This window comes from Danio rerio, chromosome 9 (genome assembly GCF_052040795.2).
Source record: "Danio rerio strain M-AB ecotype USA chromosome 9, GRCz13ab, whole genome shotgun sequence".
In the NCBI taxonomy this organism is placed as follows: domain Eukaryota; kingdom Metazoa; phylum Chordata; class Actinopteri; order Cypriniformes; family Danionidae; genus Danio; species Danio rerio.
The window spans coordinates 14,512,891-14,535,032 of record NC_141029.1 but is presented as its reverse complement, the minus strand read 5'-3'; the positions used below and the strand labels follow the sequence as shown (position 1 = coordinate 14,535,032).

The 22,142-nt window shown below is 33.9% G+C and overlaps 1 protein-coding gene across 6 annotated transcripts in view; it reads left to right on the top strand.

Moving 5' to 3' along the window:
• Positions 1–22,142, top strand: part of raph1a (Ras association (RalGDS/AF-6) and pleckstrin homology domains 1a) — a 150,431-nt gene that overhangs the window by 31,503 nt on the left and 96,786 nt on the right. For all 6 annotated transcript variants that reach the window (XM_087266612.1, XM_087266617.1, XM_087266610.1 and 3 more), the window contains 1 exon segment: positions 10,829–10,885. The gene's annotated coding sequence lies outside the window, so the exon portion shown is untranslated.

The window sequence follows — 22,142 nt, the reverse complement described above, 5'->3', positions numbered from 1 at the left end:
TTATTTATTTTTTTATCCTCGTAGTTCACTGACAAGTTTTGTGCAGTAATTAGGATTACTTATTACAAATGAGAGATTTCTAAATGAAGGGTGCATTACTTGATTTTAAAATAATAATATAAAACTGAACATCAAAGTTAAACAACTGAAATTAAAACACACATTGCCTGAAACCAACAGTGATTTTTTTCTCATAAAAAGTAAAAATAAATAACTTGCACTTTTTCTTTTTTATTTTAAAAGTAGAAAATAAGCAGCACCTCTTCTAAATAAAATTACTCTCGCATACCCTGTAAATAATGTTTTAAAAAGTGCATTTCTTGCATTCTCTGTAAACAAATGTTTTAATGTAAATAATAATTTTAATATAATGGAAAATATGCTGTCTCAAGGCATCTCTGGCGCAGTTTCCAATCATCATCATCAATGTAGTGCAAAGTAAGGCTTAAAACTGGGTCTGTCGTCCTACTTGAGGCTGCAGTGGCCACAGAAGTATAATTCAGCCTCCATTTTTAAAAGAGCAGTTGTCATGTGACTCCTCACACGGTAGGAAAAGTAATTAAAATAATTACCCTGTAAAATTTTTGATCGATTATAGGTTCTGAATGTCGATTTTGATTACTCGCACAGGGCACTTTCTGTATAACTTTCTGATAGCAAAAACATAACTTTACTTCTGACATATCTTTTAAACTTTCAAAAACATCATTTAAACTTGGTGGAAATAAGATTGTATTTTAAGGTTATGACTACATAAGTTATTTATTCATTTTATATAATATAATAATATAATATAATATTATAGAAACTTTAAACTGAATTATGATGTGACGTTAAATTTGGTAAAGTCTCGCATGAACGGTCAGAACGGCTGCTATGGCCATTCTAGTTCCAAGTTCCAGTGTTAAAAGGAAATTGACCCCAAAATGACAATATACTCCAATTCAGAATAAGGTGTAGTTGACTAAAGATTTCATGCTGAAACTATGATGCCTAATAAAAGTCAACAACCATCATAAGAACTTGTTTTGTATTTTTTGTTAGTTGCATTTTATAAGTCCTCAAAGATCATGGTTTTATCTAAAAGACGATTTCACGCTAAGGAAAAAAAGACCCAACATCTTGAATATTTTCTTTTATTTTTTTTATTTTTTGAAGTGCGAGTTTATTTCTGCATGATTTATTGCTCACTAGGGAATTTATTTATTTCTTTTTCTTTTTTTTTTTTTTTTTAAGTCTGACAGTTATGAACTACTAGTGGACAATATCTTGCTAAGATTTTAAGAAGCGTTATAAAAAGTATCTTATGCTTAGCATGCTTTTGTTTAATTGACAAAACAATTGTATATTTAAAATAACAATTTTTTTGCCCTAATAGATTTTAATTTTAATTTTCAGCTTGTACACATTGAATAAAATACATTTTTCATGCGTTTGTTTAGAACAACAACCCTGCTACATTTAAAAAATATATACAAAATAAAAGGATATATAAACAAGCTAAACAAAAAAATAAACAAATAAATAAATACAAATGCCTTTTTTGTTAAGGGTAATCTATTCAAAAGTGATCATTATTATCATACTGATGAGTGTACAGCTACTTAAATTGAAGTTTATCAGTACAAAACTGTAAGACTGGAACTACATTGTCCACATAAAAAACTATTCATCAACTCCTTCCTCTGTAAATTTCACACCTTCGGTATATCTGATGAAATGACTGCTTATTTTTTCAAATACTTGCTGTTTAGCTTTTAGTATGCAAGTTATTTTTTTCTAATTTCAGATTTGACAACACCTGTCTTGTCCATTGAGTAGTGTTTGGTCTTTGCGTCTTTGTCCATAGCAAAGCTACACATTTTTTGGCATAAAGCAAGCTGAGGTCTAAATACATGTTTGCTTTTACTATAGTTTGAGGACTCTGGGTATAAGCCCAGCAAAAAAAGCATTGGGTCGAGGAGGATTTGTTTGGAAAAGATCTTTTTACTTATGACTCTTATCTCTTCCCAAAATAATTTAATCTTTGAACACTGCTAAATACAGTGAAACAAGGTTTCTTTATCTTGCAAACATTTTGTGCAAATATGTGGTATGTTTTTGTTATATTTAATTAATTCCACTGGTGTTACACATGTCCGCATTATCCATTTATATAAGTTTAAGACGTGAATTTATAGACATAGTATGAGCCTTAGCACAGGCTTCTTCCCCATCATCATGCAAAATTTCTGACTGTAAATCTTCCTTCCAAGCGTTCAACCTACAGTATGTGTTTTCAGAAGAGCTCCTTGTCAGCAAACCATAAAACTCACGATGCCTTTTCTCAGATTATCTTTTATCACATGTTATCTAAAGATGAATATGGGGGTCTATGAAGATTGTTTTTTTGATTTTCTTTAACAAAACTTTTTAATTGAAGGTGTTTGAAAAAAAATGTTTTCTTTTGAGATTAAATTTAAGCCTCAACTCATTAAAAGACATCATTCTATCTGAATTCATCAAATAAAGATCTTGGATGATTCATTTCGACTCCCACAGTTTGAATGTTGCATCTAAACTTCCTAGTACAAAAAATTGATTGCCCCATATTGGACTAAATAAAATAACAGTTTTTAATATCAATTAAAATGTGATAGCTGGCATCACTCCTGTCTTCAGTGTCACATAGTCCTTCAGAAATATATCCTGATTAAAGGTCAGTATTTGTCAGCATTATTTCTTGAATAGAAGTTTAAAAGAACAACATGATTAGAAACAGGATTTATTTATTGTTTTTTACTTTACATTTAATTAAATGAAAGTTCTTTCATTTACTTTAATTTAGGTCCGATATTTTATGTTTGATATATATTATTGGGGTTATCAAAAATAGTAAGCATTAGGTTTTTTCTCCCCCTCAGCAAACACCCCCAATGAGTTTTTCTGCCCTCTGCATTGTCATACACTGACAAACCTATGCCTAAATTATGAATTATTTTGACAAAATTTCTCAAATGTGCACCACCTTAAAGCACAGTTTATATTTAGTCTCATGTTTATTGTTTTAGGGATTGCACTGTTCTGACATTTGCTTCTTGAAATGCCATTAATCGTAATAACAGCATTTATATGCTCGTTTTAATCCAATGAGTCACGTCAGACCTCTCAGAGAGGTGCTAGAAATGAACCTCCAACCATTTGCATGACCCAGTTGTTGCAGCTCTCTCTGCTTACTCTCTTGTGAGCTGCTTGAAGTCTAATTACCACCACTAGCCATGATGCTAAAGTGCATTTTCTTGAATGGCTGAGGGTAAATCTTCTCTGGGGCTTCAGAGAGAGAGAGATAGCGTGCAGTGGCTTTCACCTTTAAACACCCATCACATATCAAAGCCACAGTATGGCCTCTGGTCCATTCCTTCGGCGAGTCCTACTGACCTAATAATGACTCTCGGTCGCCGCTGCACCACCAGCAGCTCTTAGGCTCTGCCAGGTTCATTATTTCAATTCCGAATGCAGGCCTGGAGCCTGAAGAGACAGGTGACACAGTAAAGCTCCTGGCAGTGCAGTCAGAGGCTGTCAGCGGCTCCCTCCATTCCTATTTTAATCTGTGTCTCTCCGGAGGGGGAAGAGAAGCTTCCTCTTTACAGCTCTGGCTTTGAAATGAGAGCTGTAGGGTCAGAGACGTGCATGCAGATACACACACACACACGTACACATATTAATAAAACAAATACACACAGATGTCTGCCTCATCTGCAAGTTAAAACGGATCCGGGAAGCCTGACCCAGTGTCAGCGTGAACTAAATATTAGCACTACCTTTTACTGGCTTTCTAAATGCAAGATGTAGTTGATTTTTTTTTTTTGTTTAAATACATTTTTTTTGTTAAAATGCAGATATTCAACCCTATACTTCTTATAATCAACATCTAACTCAAATTCAGATCTACCTCCACTTACTGTATCTGTTTTATCAGTTCATCAAAATGTGAAATTGATAGTTCTGCTTTATCACAGCCTAAAATGAAAATGATACTGTTTAGGGCAGGGTTTGCAGTAGTGGCCAAAAATTCATCCATCCGTCTGTCCTTTTGTCTGTCCAACCGTCTGTCCATCCGTCCATCCAGTACATCCATCCGTCCATCCAGTACATCCATCCGTCCATCCAGTACCTCCATCCGTTCATCCACTACATCCGTCCGTCCATTCAGTACATCCATGCATCCATCCACTACATCCGTCTCTGCATCCACTACATCTGTCCGTCCATTCAGTACATCCGTGCATCCATCCACTACATCCGTCCGTCCATCCACTACATCCGTCTGTCCATTCAGTACATCTGTCCATCTATCCACTACATCCATCTGTCTGTCAACTACATCCCTCTGTCCATTCAGTACAACCATGCATCCATCCACTTCCTCCGTCTGTCTATCCACTACATCCGGTCGTCCATCCACTACATCTGTCCATCCATCCACTACACCCGTCCGTCCATTCAGTACATCCGTGCATCCATCCACTACATCCGTCTGTCCATCAATGGTTCACATCTACGTTTGATCACTTGACCCAATGAAAAATAAATCATTTGCCTTAAATAATATTTTCTATCTCCATGAGAACAATTTTATATAACTTGGCACAAAGCATAGTTGTTTTCTTGAAGAAAGCCAATTAATTAAAATTATGTTTTTGTTCTAAACAAGAAGATAAAGCTTTAATCAAAACAACAGTTGCCATAAAATGTTCATTCATTCAATTAAAAACATTTAGAGTAATGTTTCACATCTAAATTTTAGCACTTGAGCCAATAAAAAATAAATCATTTGCCTTAAACATTTTTTTAGTCCCTTAATTTTTTTCCGATGGGTTGTAAAAAAGCTTAAAGGGGCTAATAATTTTGACCTTAAAATGGTTTAAAAATACTGCTTTTATTTAATCCAAAATAAAACAAGTAAAACTTTCTCCAGAAGAAAAAATATTTTCAGACATACTGTGAACATTTCCTTGCTCTGTTAAACATAATTTGGGAAATATTTAAAAAATAAAAATAAAATGGGGTTTAATAATTCTGATTTCAACTGTAGTTGAACAAGAGCCACACAAGTGTGATTGGTAGAGTCAGTGCCATAACAGTTTAACAAGTTTAATCATAACAGTAAAAGTTTATTATTTTACATGTGTTTTTGAAAGAGCATTTTAAGAGAATTTAAAACATTTGGGCACAAAACATTTTGATGTTTCGAGGTGTAACAAAGATTGATTGCATTTAAAAATTTATATAATTTCTGCAAAAATCGAAAGGTTATTCTTACATAGACTTTTCTTATTTCTAGTCCAAAAATAAGATAATTTTACTTACCCCATTGTTTGATATATGTGTTTTTCTTTAAAATAGCAAAAAATTTCTTCAGAAGGTGAAAACAAAATAAAATTTTTACGTGATCTATTATTTTTTTTTGTTGATGTTTTGACTAGAAACAAGACAAAGAAAAACATTTTTTTGCATTGCGATTATATAATTCCTTTACCTTAATACTGATAGACTCCCCAGAAAACCGTCAAATAGAGCAATTCAAATCATCTATAAATATTGCGATAGAAATGCAGTTTCACAAAAAGTAAAATAAAATATCTCAATATCAGACTTTTCCAATATCGTGCAGCCCTATTAGCATTCATTGACAAAATGCCTTATTTAATCTCAGAAGTAATAATATCTATTAATGAAAATTAACTTTTTTATAATAAACTTTCATCAAACTTCATCATTTAGTAAATATTAACTTTTAGTTACAAGATAAAAAACCTCACAACAGCCTTTATTGGATTTTTAGTTTTTGGTTTATAAAAAAATTATAAGGGATTAGTTGGAAATCAATTGTAAACATTTGCATAACTTGAATTGCAATGGCTTTTGCTTTGACACTGTGCTTATCTAATTTGTTCATTTATTTCTAATAAACTGGCATTTTTAGTAGTGTGCAATGCTGTTTGTTATACTCCCTTGCATAGCTAAAAAAAAAAAAAAAACTCAACAGGAACCATATGGAAACTTTAGAACAACATTTTGTGTTTGCTGGCCACTGGTCAGACAGTGTAACTGCTGGTCCTTAAAATAGGTCATCTGTGATCAAATGACAGTATATATGATAGTATTAGATCTTTTTTATGTCAACATTAAAACTTTTGATTGATTCAACCCTCATACAACGTTACATTCATGTTTTGATGCAGCCTTGCATTTTAACCTTATCTAAAAAAAGGAGCTTGCAGCTTGTTAAATAAAGCTTGCGTTAGTCTTTCTCTTTTTCTGAATGAAACTGACCTAAATGGCCAAGGATGCTTCCACGAGTGCAGTCACGTGTAAACGGAGAGGCAGTATTGGGTCAGTGCTCACTTTGATGCCGTGCGACAGCTCCGTCCTGCATCTCGGTGGCAGTCAAAGCCGCAGTACTGCAACTCTGCATTAAATGCACGCCACTCTGCAGCCCTCGCTCTATTCCTCTTCTGTTCACCTGTTCATCTTTTAGCAAGGGAAGTGTATCGGTTTTCGTCTGCATGGGCAGAAGGATGCGTGCCACTGCAGTGGGAGGTCACAGCGATAATCGCTCTTTTGTTTCCCAAGCTATCAGTATGAACGAGATGTAACAAGCTCATAACATCAGGCTTTATGTGGCTCCTTCCTGCTGCAGAGAGCTCATCCTTCAATTTGAATTGCAAATAGTTGTGATTTTTCTTCTCTGGATGCGTGAAAAGTGTGCTTGTGAATTGATAATCTTCCCCTGCTCATCGGTGAGTGGCCTTAATTTGCTTAAAGTCTGTGTGAAATGTTTATTTTGCTAGCACACATTGTTATTCTTTAAAGATGCTGTATGTTGACTCCTCTAAAGAATAAAAATACCATAAAATATTTGCTGATATTTAAGAAACATGCCAAGTGAACATGCTTGTTTATCTGAAAAACAATGCTAAATTCAGATATTCTGCTTTGAAAATGTGTGTTACATGCTGCAACGGCTGTCTTTACTTTAACCCGGTCAATGCCAATTTAGCCAGTTATATTTCAGCCACCCATGCATTTCTGTTATTCGGTCAGGAAGGGTCTCAAAGTATGCACCCATGACCGAAATGCTACCTCCAGTAGACAGTATCAGACTCCAAAATAAGACGCAGATTCAAGGTTCCACATGAGGTTATTAATTAGCAAATAATATAAATATTAGAAATGTAAACATTAGGTGAGCAGGTTACATTGTATCTCCTAACTATGTTCTTAACAGCACTCTATGTGATGAGATTTGCTGTGATACTGTAAGCAATTTGGCTGTTTGCACCAGACGAAATATGACAGAAATTTCAGTACAGCCATTTAGAAGCACATAATAGTGCACTCACGGCATTCCAACAAAAACGGTAAAGTTTATTATCTAATTAAAACGCATAATACCACTTTACATTATTAAAGAACATGCTGATTCACTGATATGTGTTGGTTTACACTGAGTCACAGTTCTAAGGTTCAGTTTCAAACAGTCGATTTTATTTTTAAGACCTAAGGTGAACTATCTGCTGCTGCTTTCAGTAGTATAGCAATCAATGCCGTGTAAAATGGCACTCAAACTCACATTATTAGCATTTAACACTGAATAAAGCACATGTGGTGTACCTGAGGTTATTGTCAGTTTATCCTGTTGTTCAGCTGCAAGAAATAGACACAGTTTCTAAAAATATCAATTTCAGGTGTTTGTTACACTAAAAAAAATTAAAAATCCTTCATTTTATGTTTTTTTTTTCCCGGCAGCAGGAGTGTGGGAAAAAAATCATAAAATAACAGCTGTTAAATTACAGGCATTTCCTTAAATTTAAATTTCTGGTAATTTATCGGCCATTAATTTAACCTTTTTTTTTTTTTTTGCACACCCGGTTCTAAAAAAAAAAGTAAAATAGCGGATTTCTGTTACAGGGTAAGACAAAAGCTTTAAAAATATTCTTTCAATTGTCTGTCGTTGCTTTTATGTCGAACATGGTTTGAATCAGCCTTTAGGCTCGATAGTCAGGCACACTTTTGTTGATGTCATCAATCTGGCAACCTGCGCTTGCATGTGCTATAAACCAGTTGTGCAATACCTAGGATAACCACTGGACATCAAACTTACATTCACCAAGTTTAAGTGAACAATTAACCTGTGTTAGTTAATCTACTGTAAAAAAGTTTGTTTTGGTAATCTTCAATGAAAGTCTGTCTGTGTTTATCAATTTGACAGATTCTTGCACTATTCTTTGCCACGCCCCTCTTAACATTAGTTAAGTCCCGTCCACTACTCAATGTTCTGTTTCTGTTCGAAGTATATAACTATATAACATACTAAATATAAGCCTCAGCAACTTTCAGCTCATTCTGACTTTCAATTAAGATTTGCTTTGTTTTTATCATTTTGGGGAAGTGAACAGAGCCTATGCAAGAGAATCTATGTAAGCACAAATGGCACAGTTGTCTACAGTGAACAGCTGTGTTGCAGACATGAGCAAGGGTGTGTGTGTGTGTATCAAAGCATTTTAGCCCCACTTTATGTATAAATAGCCTAACCCACTGACCCACACACACCACTACAGTTGACTGCTTATTTATAGTGGATGGGGTGTTAATCTGACACAAGTTCATTTTTGGATAATGTGGGCACTATAACTTCAACTGATGCTAACAGTTACCTTTTAAGAAGGATCTTGCTGAATTTAATATGCCTTTAGTTTTTAATAATATTTAGTCTTAGATAAAACACACTGGTATAACTTATAGTAGACACGCAGATTTGTTTTAAACATATTAGGGGTGTTGTGTGCAGCCTGTGACTGTTTCACATCTTATTCCTGCTGTATTTGGGTGGTTGATGTGAGATGTCAAGCAGTGACAGCAATGTAACATGCTTTAATCCTCTACAACATAAACAATACTTTATACTAGGTAGTTATTCAGCCTGATCTCGCGAGGAAACATAAGTTTTTTACGTTTTGTCAGTTTAGTGGCTAATTCAGTCACAATTTAGTGGCTAATTTCAGTTCAGTTGTACAAAAATGTATGATTTTTAAAAGAAGGGTTGTCATCCAACCCCACCACTAAACTCAACCATCATTGGGGGATAAGAAACTCGCACTAAATTGCATGATTAAGATCTGTGAGTTGCTGTGAGATACCGTTGAGTCATTCTATATTTAAAATATCAGTATACTTTGATTAAAATTTTTTGGTTACAATATAATTGTTAGTTTGGTACAACAGCAAAGTTTGTTTGTTTATAACATTTTTTATGTGACCTTTTTATGTGAACACATTTGTAAAAGATTGCGATTGCAGTATGCTGTTCCTTAGAGATCTGATCATGTACAACAGATGGCTAAAACAGAAAATGTGTGTGAAAATCCATAAAAATTGTTAAAAAATGACCATTAACTTCTGTGTCGGCTGGGTCAGTTGGCGTTTTTGTGTGGAGTTTGCATGTTCTCCTCGTGTTCGCGTGGGTTTCCTCTGGGTGTTCCGGTTTCCCCCACAGTCCAAAGACATGCAGTACAGGTGAATTGGGTAGGCTAAATTGTCCTAGTGTACTATATGTGTGTGAATGAGTGTGTGTGGATGTTTCCCAATAATAGGTTGCGGCTGGATGGGCATCCGCTGCATAAAAACTGCTGGATAAGTTGGCAGTTCATTCCGCTGTGGTATGTATTTTACTTAATTTGTCAGAGTTTAAATATAGTCTTTAAAGGATTAGTTCTTAAAAATAATAATAATAATAATGTTATTAATAAGGCTACTCATCATCTTGTCGTTCCAATTCCCAGAGACCTTCGTTCATTGTCTGAAAAACAAATTAATACTTCTTTAGATTACATTAGAGAGCTCTCTTACCCTCCATAGACAACAACAGTCCTGAGATGCTTAAAGTCCAGAAACAGAACCAATAATGTTGTCAAAACATATTATTGTGACAATAATATTGTCACAACGAATGAAAAGATTTAATGGTGTTATTTGTTTCAGAATCTGGTCAGTATCTTCTTATCTCTTGGACTTGTGAGGAGACTTAAACTTTATGATCTGATTAAACATTTAAATTCAATTTGTTAGAAGTTTATTCCTTTAGAGCTTTTATCATGGTACAAGAAGTACTGTGCTTGCATTACAGTGTATGCATTGTGCTTTAATTGGATCTCGGGGTTGTAATATTGAAGCAGTCTGAGCATCTCAGGTTCTGACTTGACCACTATAGTGCCATGCTACATGAAATACATTTCTGTCTTTTGTGGCATTATCAGCTTGGTTATGAATAATGGGTGCATCAATTGTTTGAAATAATCCATGTAATAATTTTAATTTATATTGAGTTTCTTTTTTACTCTTTTATCAATCTTGAATTGATATAATTAAAATATATATTTTCAAATTCTGATCATCCCAGGCCAGACAGGCTTAAGCTTTAAACTGGTAGACAGAAAAAAAAGTTTATTATCATGTTTTTATGACTTTTTTGTGAGTAAATATATTGTGGCCATACCAAAATTAGTCAAACCAAAAATTTGTTAGAAAAACTAAAACTGAAAGATTAACATGACATATTTGACATAAGCGTGGCTTCTAACATCACAGTTGGATGTGGGCGGGGTTTGCTGCAGCGAGACACTCCTCACTCATGTTGTCAGGTCTGCACTGTCAGGTTCAGTGGCTGTGTGATGTATTCTTAACAAGTGTACAGATCTGATGTTTAAAATGGATTGATTTATTGCTCCCATTTCAATTAAAATGAATAATGGACAACTTGAATTAATTAATCTTTTCTGTTTCACAGATTGATTGAGGACCCTTTCCATTTAGAAGTCAGCTTGGCACTGCCACAGGACCAAAGGTAAGCTTTCTCCAGCTTTAAATACCGCTGACTACTTTTTGTTTGCCAAAATTCCTTCACATAGATATAAGTGATTGAATGCTATGAGTAGTGTAGCACGATTTATCTGTGGTTACCAGCCTATTATACAGTTTTTATATTTTAAAGTTGATTTATTTTGTATTTTTAGTATTGATTTTGAAAAATAAATAACAGTCATAGATCTTTTTAATTATGATGTACAGCAGAGTACACTAAAGGTCCACTAATATTCGACCAATTCAAAGTAACATTTGTTTATATACCAAAAAAGTCTGGTCAGGCATATTTAGAACAAGAATCAGTTGATGATAAATAAAAAGTCTATTAAAAGATCACAGTGCAGATCCAAATACTAAATCACTGACATTTAAAGTGTCCCCCTTGTCTCAGCTGGGTGTTTTCCGACCTCTAGTTTGAAAAAAAGTCAGGAAAGTGGGTAAGTCCAGCTTTTTTTTGGTGGGAGTGTCGAGTGGCAAAAGAGGGAAGGGTTTGCATGAAAATGGGGAGTTTCAGTACATGCACACACTGATTTTCACAGAGGCAACACAAACACAGAGACAGTGACTATACGTTTACATGGACATCAGTAATCAAAGGATTTGCCTTAATCTGAATAAGACAATAATATGATGAAGGTGTTTACATGAGTTGCTTTTTGAATGTTCCTTTTATGATCCCATTTTACATGTTATATCACATAATTCAAATAACATTATTGCTGCTCTCTCCACATTTTCTCTGGAGTTTCATGTAATTTCGGGTGTTTCATTCATAATTTGTCGACTTCAACTGCAGTTTGGCACGTTTCACTTTCATTCAGGAACACTTCATGCATGCCCACTATGACAAACGAGATACTGGATGTGAGGAACTGCTACAAGAGTGTTGTTTAAATGGAATTTGATTATACTGCACACTGAATGGGAGAAAAAAAAGCTCCACATTTCTCAGTAGATGCAGAGACTTGGCGGAAGCAGACAATAAAGTCAAACAGCCGTGTGTGTATAGACTATACTTTCACAAAATGCAGCCAAATTTATATGCGGCAAAAATCCTACAACTTTGAAATAGTTTGATTAAGTTGTTTATATGTTTACATTCAAAGAGCAGCATTTACAGTACTGTAAACTTAGTAACTAAATCATTTTGACTAAGCTATGTCTTTAAAAACTGAAAGTGTACTGCTGACAATACAAACTAACTTTGCCATATGAATAAACAGAAACAGAGAACATTGATCACACACTTGCCAGACAGTACAATCATTACCAACTGGAACCACGTCTTTTTTAAAAGGAGATAAGCTGCAAATCCTAATTTTACCATTTCCAGATGCGAAAAGGTCTCATGTAATAATGTTCCTTACAAACATATTTTTCTTGCATGTTAGCAGACCACTGTAATCCACAAATGTGGGTCCACACGCGAGCAATGCCCTCATCACAGGAAAATGGAAACAGAACTTTAATTGCAGCACATAGTGTTGTTATAAAGGCAACACTGACGGCCCATGTCTCTGAACAATTCTTCTTCTTCCACTTCTTTTAATTACTGTTGGCAACACAACGTGGCGACTCTCTCTGCCATCTGAACACTGTAACAGGTAAAACAGTCTTTAAAGCGATATCATGCATATTAATGAAATTGCATCTCATTCACAATAAAGCACGCTGATTGGTTCGAACCAAACTCAAAGAAGTCACGTTGTATAAGCTGGAACAGACATCCAATCTCCTCGCCGAAATTTACACAAGCATCTCATTGCCGTGATGTAGCTTCAAAATTTATTTTCAAACCGAACAGACAAAATTGCTCGACATAACGCAAAAACAACCAATTTTCACTTTTTAGTAAAATATATGTGTCATAATAGTGCTTTTAGCGGCGTGGGACTGTCAACATCTCGAAAAATGTGTTTTGGTGTTTGTGACCCTTTAAAATGCCCAATATGCTTGTAAACAACTAGGTTTTATTTATTTGTCAGGTGTTTACTCATTGTTTAATTAAAATACAATAATGTAATATTGGGAATATATTGATATGATGAAATGCTTACAAGTTAATGATCCAGACTTCTTTTTAAGGCAATATTATAGCTACAAAAATCATGATCTCATCCCATGTGCGCAACTGGCTTAAAAAAAATAAGCATTTCTTTTACTATAACCCCATAGACACATGGGGCTTGTTTTAAAAGGAACATAAAATCTATGGACAGACTTAACATTTAAAACCTTCTAGAAAGTTCACAAAAACTCAAATAGTGCTGCTTTAAGCCTGGCATCCTCCTGTGTGCTCCATTTCAGTCCATTTCAAAAGTGAAAGCATGTGGGGATGTATGGAAACAGTAGACGTCGTCTCTCTCCCGGGACTCTGATGTTCCTGAATTACATCCACGAGTGTCTTCTGCTCTGTTATCAGGCCTAAGGCCTGCCGCCTGCCGTTCATTTCACTACACTATCATTAACCCCTCCATCCCGGCCTGGAGGAAACCTCAACGCCTCTTTCCTCCATCCACCCTCTCAGTTAGTGGCTCTTCACGTCTGGTGTCAGAGGGAGGTGTAGAAGTGTGGTCATTTCTTCAGAGCGCCTGCTTTAGCTCTGCGCTAATGAGAGAGGACAGTGGGAGAGGACAGGCACGAGCAAACGCTTCATGTCTCCTGTTTCACAGAACAATAATTACGGTGTCATTTTTCCTCATCAGCGAGCAAATGAGTGTTGGGTTTTGGCTGTGTACTAGTTGTCTAGACTAGTTGACAAGAGGTGCCTCCCAAATTGTGTATTTAATCGATATTCTATGTCATTTTGTAGTTTAAACAGTATAGCGCATTCACACTGAAGATTGTAAAAAGAATTACAAAGTAAAGTGTTCTTTACAGTTTTTCCCAATTGTTTATACATATTTTTCTGAAAGCATTTCTCATATTGTCAGAACTCTACACACAAATTAAAAAGCACACACACATTGGGCAAAAAAATGGTATTTTGTTTTCAAATGACACACTAAACAATCACATGAATAGACATTTATAAGAACCAGTTGATCACTGATGGGCTTAATGTAAAACACTATGACCAATTCTTCTCCATTTATCATATTGACTTACTATACTGTAAGCCTTTTTGTTTAGTGTTGCACTTACTACATACATACAGTGCATTCCTACAGAAGTGCATTGTTAAATATTTCAGAATATTGTTTTTATACAAAACACAAAAATACGTGCCAGCAAATATATTTTATGCCCTATCATACAGCCTTGCGCAATGTGGCGCAAGGCACGACGCAATTGTTGTTTGCTAGTTTCAGCTTGGCGTAAGAGTCATTTTGACATTTTGCGCCACGCTGTTTAAAAAGCAAATGTATTTGCGCTCATATCTGCGTCCATAGGCGTTCTGGTCTAAAAAGGGAGGCGTGTAGAGTTGTATTATAGACTATTTTTTAGAACTCAATAAATATCTTTATGGACAGTATACATAAATTAAAGTTTTTATTTATTTATTTATTTATTTATTTATTTATTTCATATGGCTTTTGTGTTTTTTAAAATAGGAGTTGATAAACATATTGGACGTGCATAGATAGATAGCATTTTGACTGAATGTCGTGGGCCGCTCTGGCCCAAAATGCCAGGGCTGATTTTTTTGCCCCAGTCCAGCCCTGCTCTCATTCTTGTTTTCTTGCTAGTGAAATGCTCAGTTTTTCCACTTACGCTTACAAGCTATATACATATATATATACATATACATATATATATATATATATATATATATATATATATATATATATATATACAGAACAAACCATCATTATACAATAACTTGCCTAATTACCCTAACCTGCCTCGTTAACCTAATTAACCAAATGAAGCTTTTAAATGTCATTTTAAGCTGTATAGAAGTGTCTTGAAAAATATCTAGTCAAATATTATTTACTGTCATCATGTCAAAAATAAAATAAATCAGTTATTAGAGATGAGTTATTAAAACTATTATGATTTGAAATCTGTTGAAAATTTTTTCTCCACATTAAACAGAAATTGGGGCAAAAATAAACAGGTAGGCTAACAGTTCAGGGGGGCTAATAATTCTGACTTCAACTGCATAATCGCGCAGCTACCTGTTCAACATTTTGCAGTTTTTAAAATTATGGTTTTGTGCAGGTTTAAATTATATAAAATGATACTTTAATTTTATTACTTGTTTTTTTTCTTCGTAATTACATGATTCACTGGTGAAGGGCGTCAGGGGAGTGTGAAATCAATGCCAGTAGCCTTGAAGAAAAGCTGAGATGTTTTTAGTTCCCCAGAAGCTGAAGAAGCAGCTTTCCACACAGACTGTGGAAAGGTGTTGCGTTTCTGATTGTTTTGGTTTAGATGGAAATAGAAGCTGAAAGTATGTGCTGCTCCAGGGCAGTTTTACCGTCCCACTGTGTGCTGTTTTTGGCGTTTGTTAAAGCCTCTTCAGTTCAGCTGCTGGCTAAAGTCAGCAGGACCAACTCACATGGATCTCTCAGAATCACCACTGGCTCTGGTTCTCGCTGGCAATTTTAGATTTATGCAATGAATGCATGAATTTTTGATATATCTTAACAATCTTAAAATAATTTCCAAATAAAATCATATGTTTTGGATCCTTCTCATTAAAGTGCATTTAATTTAATTTGTTTAGTTTCATTAAATTTATTTTATTTTATTTTTAATTTAATTAGATTTGTTTGATTAAGTTTAGCTTTCTTTAGTTTTATTTTATCTTATTTTATTTCTGCCTTAAGTCAAGATGTCTTTCTTTTTTTCCCCACTTCATCCTACAGTTTAAATCAAATGTGTCAAATTATGTCCACGTATTTTATGTAATTTGTTTATGAGTTTATGGTCAGTTTATCTTTAAAATAGGTTTTATCCATTTATTCTCATATAATTCTGTTTCCAACGTTACAGTACGAAATGTCAGATTATAAAATTTATTGTATATAATACCAACATGGTTTCTCAAACTTTTGAGAGTGAGAGACAGTTTAATAGAAGCTAAACCTTTTATACCTTTCACATTTAGCCCTGTTACCCGTTATATATGTTATTTTACATGCTTTAAAAAATTTTTTAAAAATCCCTTCATTTTTAATTTTTTTATGTCTCAGATCTGGAAACAGGCTTCCCAAAAATATAAACTATTATACAAAGCACAGACAATAACAATTACAAATATTTTCATTTGACATTCAGGAATTGACAGACGTTGTCTGAAGTATAATTACCTCTTTTCATGAACCAATTTTAAAAAAGAGTTTCTATTTTGTACCTTTGTCATGGATAGTACCACCGAGATTCAACACAATGGAGGATCTCCAGGCTAAATTGTGGTCCAGTCTGTCCAAATGTCTCATTTTGAAAGGGCCAGTTTGGTGTGTCTGCCTCTGGACAGGGTGTGATACTTTTGATTCTATTCATAACATGCACAAACCAGGATCTTTGTTTTCGTTTGGAAGAATGGCCTTTGGCTGACTTATATGAGCTCTTTCAAATGGAGATCCCAAAGTGGTGTTGACCTTAGCAGACTTATTCTGTTCCGCCTTGACCTTTCAGCACCACACAAACTCACGGCTCTGATTATACAAGATTGATTTATTTTTTGAGATAAGAAAAGAGCAAGCGGGAACAGGAAATGATGTAATGATGTGAGTACAACCACAGGAAAGCACGTAATGGAGGGTTGAAATGTGCTTTTATCTACCCATTCAATGTCTTGCACCCTCCTCCATTTGTTTCCATATTAATAAAACGGTTTTGTGTTCTATTGTTCAAAATCAAAAGTGTTGTACTTTTGAAGTAGGGTTACAGAAAGCTGGTTCTGGAATAAAAAGTAAATCTGCAGCAGCTATTTTTAGATTCAGTTCAATTTAATGATAATAAAAAACTATACTTTTTAACCTTAAAGGTGCTGTAAGTAAGTTGCTGACTCTTCTAAAGCATAAAAATACCAGAATGTGTTTGCAAATATTTAAGAAACATAACAAGTGAACATTTTTTTTAAATCTGAAAAACAATGCTAAATTCAGTTATTCTGCTTTGAAAATGTGCGTTACGTGCTGAAATTATGTCTTCATTTTGGTTCCAATTCCACTTTAGCCAATTATATTTCAGCAGGTTGCCTTGTTGCCAAAAATGCGACCTCTGGTAGACAGTAGCAGACTCTGAAATGAGACGCAGATTCAGAGTTCCACATAAGATTATTAATTAGCAAATTATATGATTATTACGAATGTAATCATTACTGGACAGGGTGATAAATAACAACAATGAAGTTCCTTTCTACTACACCATCTTCATTTGATGAATGGCTTGAACTCATGTCCTGCATTTTATGTACAAGTGATATAGGAGCGTTTGATCTGTATACAATAACTTCGGGATTCTTGTTGCACTGATTGGGAAATATTGTATTAAGAGATTATTTTATTTGTGAAAAAAAAACTTCAAAAATCTCCTTTAGATTGTGTGCATGCTCTAAGATAAGTCAAAATAACTTATTCCTTAAAAGTCCTATGAAGTGCTTTGAAATATGCATTTTTTATTTGATGTTTGATCTAATCTCAACCAAAACATGAAGAGAGAGTGAGACAAAATGTAGCACCTCCCCTTTTTAAAATTCAGCCAGTAGCATTTAGTTTTATGGCAGTGAGAGTGGTTGAGCTCAAGTGCGTTAAATGAAAAGCGTATTGAAGGGAGCGGGACATGTCAGACACTAGAGAGCATTTGATTGGTTATTATTTAATGAGAAACTAGTATGAGTTGAATTGAATAAAACCATTGATCCATTTAGGTGGAAGAGTCAAACAACTTAAGTGAGCAGATTACATTCTAACCCCGTGTCCCAACAACATGCTGTGTGATGAGATTCGCAGTGAAAAGCAATTTGGCTGTTTGCACCAGATGAAGATTATATAAGATTCTGACAGTATGATAACCTTGGATAAAAATATCACTGTTTCATTGTATCACGGTATTGGGATTACTGCTCTAAAATGTATTCTTTTTAAATATCTGGGTAAAAAGCAACAAATTTTTACCCATTCAAAAACAATAGATTTTATTTTTTTGAAAGATTTAAAATATTTTGAAGCAGTGAACATGTCAGACTGAATAATTCAAATGAATCATTGTCTTCTGCTGTCTTCATTAGTTTCTTTACAATTTAAAACGGCGTCTAAGAATAGATTTTCTGCTGAAGAGACTGTAGTTCTAAAAAAACAAACAAAAACTAAATTAAAAAAGCTTACACGTACCTTAGAAACAGTATAGCAGAACCTTTTGGAGGTTTTAAAACCTTGACTTTTCCAAACCACGGGATACTTTGAATACGGTTATCGTCCCATAGTACTGATATTTAACTAATTGTCTGATATATATTTTATCCACTATTGTTATATTAACTAAAGCTGTATGATTTTTTTTAGCAAACATGTATGGTAAAACCTAAATTGTACCTATTGTGATCCAAAGTTAATTAAGTAAACTTTGGATCACAAAATGTTAACTTTATCAAAAGCATTAAGTTTTCAGTAGCACATGATTCTTTATGAATCATTGTATTAAGTTAATTGAAACTTATTTTATTGTCAGATAGATAATTGTTCGTTTTGTCAGCGCATTTTTGCCAATCATTGTTACATATTCTGATCTTTTTTGACCCATATATATCGAACACAAATGGATTTCTAACTGTCGTAGTAGCAGAAATCTCTTATGATATTTTAATACCATGAATACAATTATAAGAATCTTCATTATCATTACTAAGAAGGTTTCCCTTTGATCAGATGATTTTACCTCCCGTGTTAAGCCATATTTTTGTGAGAACCAATTGATGTTTAATAGAAAGTTTAATAAAACAGCATTTACTTTAAAAATATAAATCTTTTGGAACATTTTAAAAGTCTTTGCTTTCATTTTTGATCAGTTTAATGCATCCTTGCTGGATTAGGGTATTCATTTCTTTAAAAAAAATCTGGCCTGCAATTTTCAGAATAGATTTTAATTTGATCATCAACATTTTTGTCCTATTAAATCTATCCATTTGCGTGTGCATTATCATTGGTAAGTAATCACTTCCAGTAGTTTTGTTGTTGGAAACACAACAAACTCTGCGTCTCTTAACATTATTAAATGGGCTCAGTCTTTCATGGCAAGTGATCTACATTTGAAAACGGCTCCAACCAGCTCCGGGACATGTTTGCATGAACTCAAATTAGGCTCAGCTTTGTCGTCGGTGAACTGCAGGTCATTGTAATGTGTACACAGTCACTTCTGCCAGCCTGGCCCACGTTCAAGGCCTGTGGGCTTACTTGAAAAGAGACTGGACACTATTGATTTATAGTACAGTGCATTATATCTTTGTGGATGAACACACACACCCCTGCTGTGTGTAAATGGGGTCTCAGCTGGACTGTCCTGGACCAGAATCATCATCTGTAATTTCATTCACTGTCCACTAAGCCTTTTTTTTAACTCATTAAATTTAATGGTAGCATCAGCAAGGCTGGCTCTGATCTGTCTCTGCACCGTGACTGAATCGGGGCCCCTCATTTCCCTAAGTACCCCTAGGCACAATGTTGCCCCCTTTTATCCCAGCTTGAGTTCTTGCTCTGGCCATATATTTGACCTCAGAGATATGACTGTGACATTAGAGAGACTTGCCTGATATGGCTTTAAAATAGCTCCTGCTTCACTTACTGGACAGGGTGATAAATAATAACAATGAAGTTTCTTTCTACTACGCCATCTTCATTTGATGAATGGCTTGAACTGATGTCCTGCATGTTGTGAACAAGTGAAATAGAAGGGTTTGATCTGTATATAAAAACTTGGGGATTCATTTTTGCACTAATTGAGAAATATTGTATTGAGAGAGATTTATTTTTTTGTGAGAAAAAAATCTCCTTTAGATTGTATGCATATTATAAGATAAATTGAAATTCCTTAAAAGTCCCATGAAGTGCTTTGAAATATGCAGTTTTGTATTCGATGTTTGATGTAATCTTAACCAAAACACGAAGAGATGGTGAGACAAAGAATAGCACCTCCCCTTTTTAAAATGAGCCAATAGCATTTAGTTTTATCACAGCTCTGGCAGTAAGAGTGGTTGAGCTCAAACGCATTAAATGAAAAGCGTATTGAAGAGGGCGGGACATGTCAGACTCTAGAGAGCATTTGATTGGTTATTATTTAATAAGAAACTAGTATGAGTTAAAGTAAATAAAACCGGGGATCCACTTAGGCGGAAGAGTCAAACTGCAAGCTTGTTTCTATCAGTTTTTTTATGTTCTAAACATGAATTATGTCATGGTTTTGGAGCACATTATAGCTTATAGATATGTTAAAAACTAACAATACTGATACTAACATCTAAAAAACTTCACTTTAATTTCATGGGACCTTTACAATGTGTTCTTCACATTCACTGACTGCTATTGTTAAATGTTATGTACATTTAATTGTATTACTGTCAGTTGTTTAGTATTGGAATGTTTTATTTTGTTCAGAATTTTTTTAAAATAAATAAATAAATCTCCTCTAAAAAATTATACCAAACCTTTTAGAAAGTTGGAAAGAATATTTATGCTCTAATTCTGACGCACCAATACTTTGGGAACTAATGGTTTTAAAGGATCAAAATAAATGTACAATTTGTGATATTCCAATATTCATAAAAAACGTGTTTTGTTCATTTTAAGAAGAAACACATTTTCATTTGATCACTAAATACAAGTCAATAAATAAAAAAATAAATAAATGTGGCTTTAGTGCTTTTAAATTGTTGTGACAGCTCTGTGTTTACTTCTGGTTAGTATTCAATGAACATCAGAAGGTGTTGAAAGAAGCTGCTTTAAACAATACAGAAATGCCGTCTAATGTTATTTTTACCTCAGAAAAGACATTTAATGTTTTTAAGCTTATTAGTTCTCTTAAAAGTTCCCCATCCTTATGTTGAAAGCGTCTCTATTTTTCATTAAATACATGATAATTTATAATGTAAAAAACAAATAACAAGATTATTGGCCTTTCAGCATTATTTGGAAATGTTTGAGCCTCTATGAAGCAATGTTATATTACTCCTAGTTTTTTCTTTATGTATCTATTTGCTTTTTTGTTATTTAATACATTTTTGTCCAATTTGATGAATATTATAATAATAAATAATTCCAAATGTAGATGCACAATATATTGCATCGGAATCTCATTGTGATAATTCACAATAGTCACATTGCAGAATATGCATCGTTGAGTCTGGATTATAAGTAATAGTTTTTGAGGCCTGTGACTATGGGGATTTTAAAAGCATTTAGACCTAAGAAATTGTATCTCCAATAAATATAAATTTTATTGAATAATTCTAAAACAAAGACTATGCAATAATAATTTTCATTTGATAATTCAATTACTTTACCTGAATACTGTTTGCACTGACTCCTCTGAAAACATTAAAACACTGTTTATTTCAATTGCATCTTTTACTTTATTGCATGTTTTCATGCCTGTAGATTGTTTATTATATTTTATGCTGGTGCACTTTCATACTGAATCATCCCAATTGATCTAAAATGACAAATTCTTTCCAAATAGAGATATACAAATCATATGGTGAAATTGTCCTAATATTGCATTAAATATTACTTGAAAATGAAATATCGCAATGTCAGAATATCCTGCTGCCCTAATCCCAAACCATACACAAAAAAATGTTTGTTACTTACATTTATTTGTACTTTTTAATGCCTTTTCATCCTCCTAGTATTCACTTGAACCTCCAGGGGATCACCAGACTCCAGCTGGAAAACCCTTCCACTGTATAAAATATTAATTATATTTGTACTTAACCTATCCACCTTATTTTCTAAGGAGTCCGCTGCATTTTAGATGAAGAGAAGCGATTTTGCTTACACTTCAAAGCAGATAAATATCCATTTTGTCATCTGTCTAAATAGCAAATATTATTTTAAAATATTATTACTTAATGACCCAGTTTAAAAAAAAAAAAGAGTTAATATAACATATACTTCATAATACAGGCATGTAGTGAAAATTAACTGGAAATAATTGAGCTTTTAAGCCTATATATGTTCTGTTGAAAGTAGTTTGGTAAAACTCGTACATATTTAAGATAGAGAAAATGCATTGTTTCATTACTGAATATGTGTTTGGATTTACAACCACAATGAGTTGTCTAGTTTATGCTT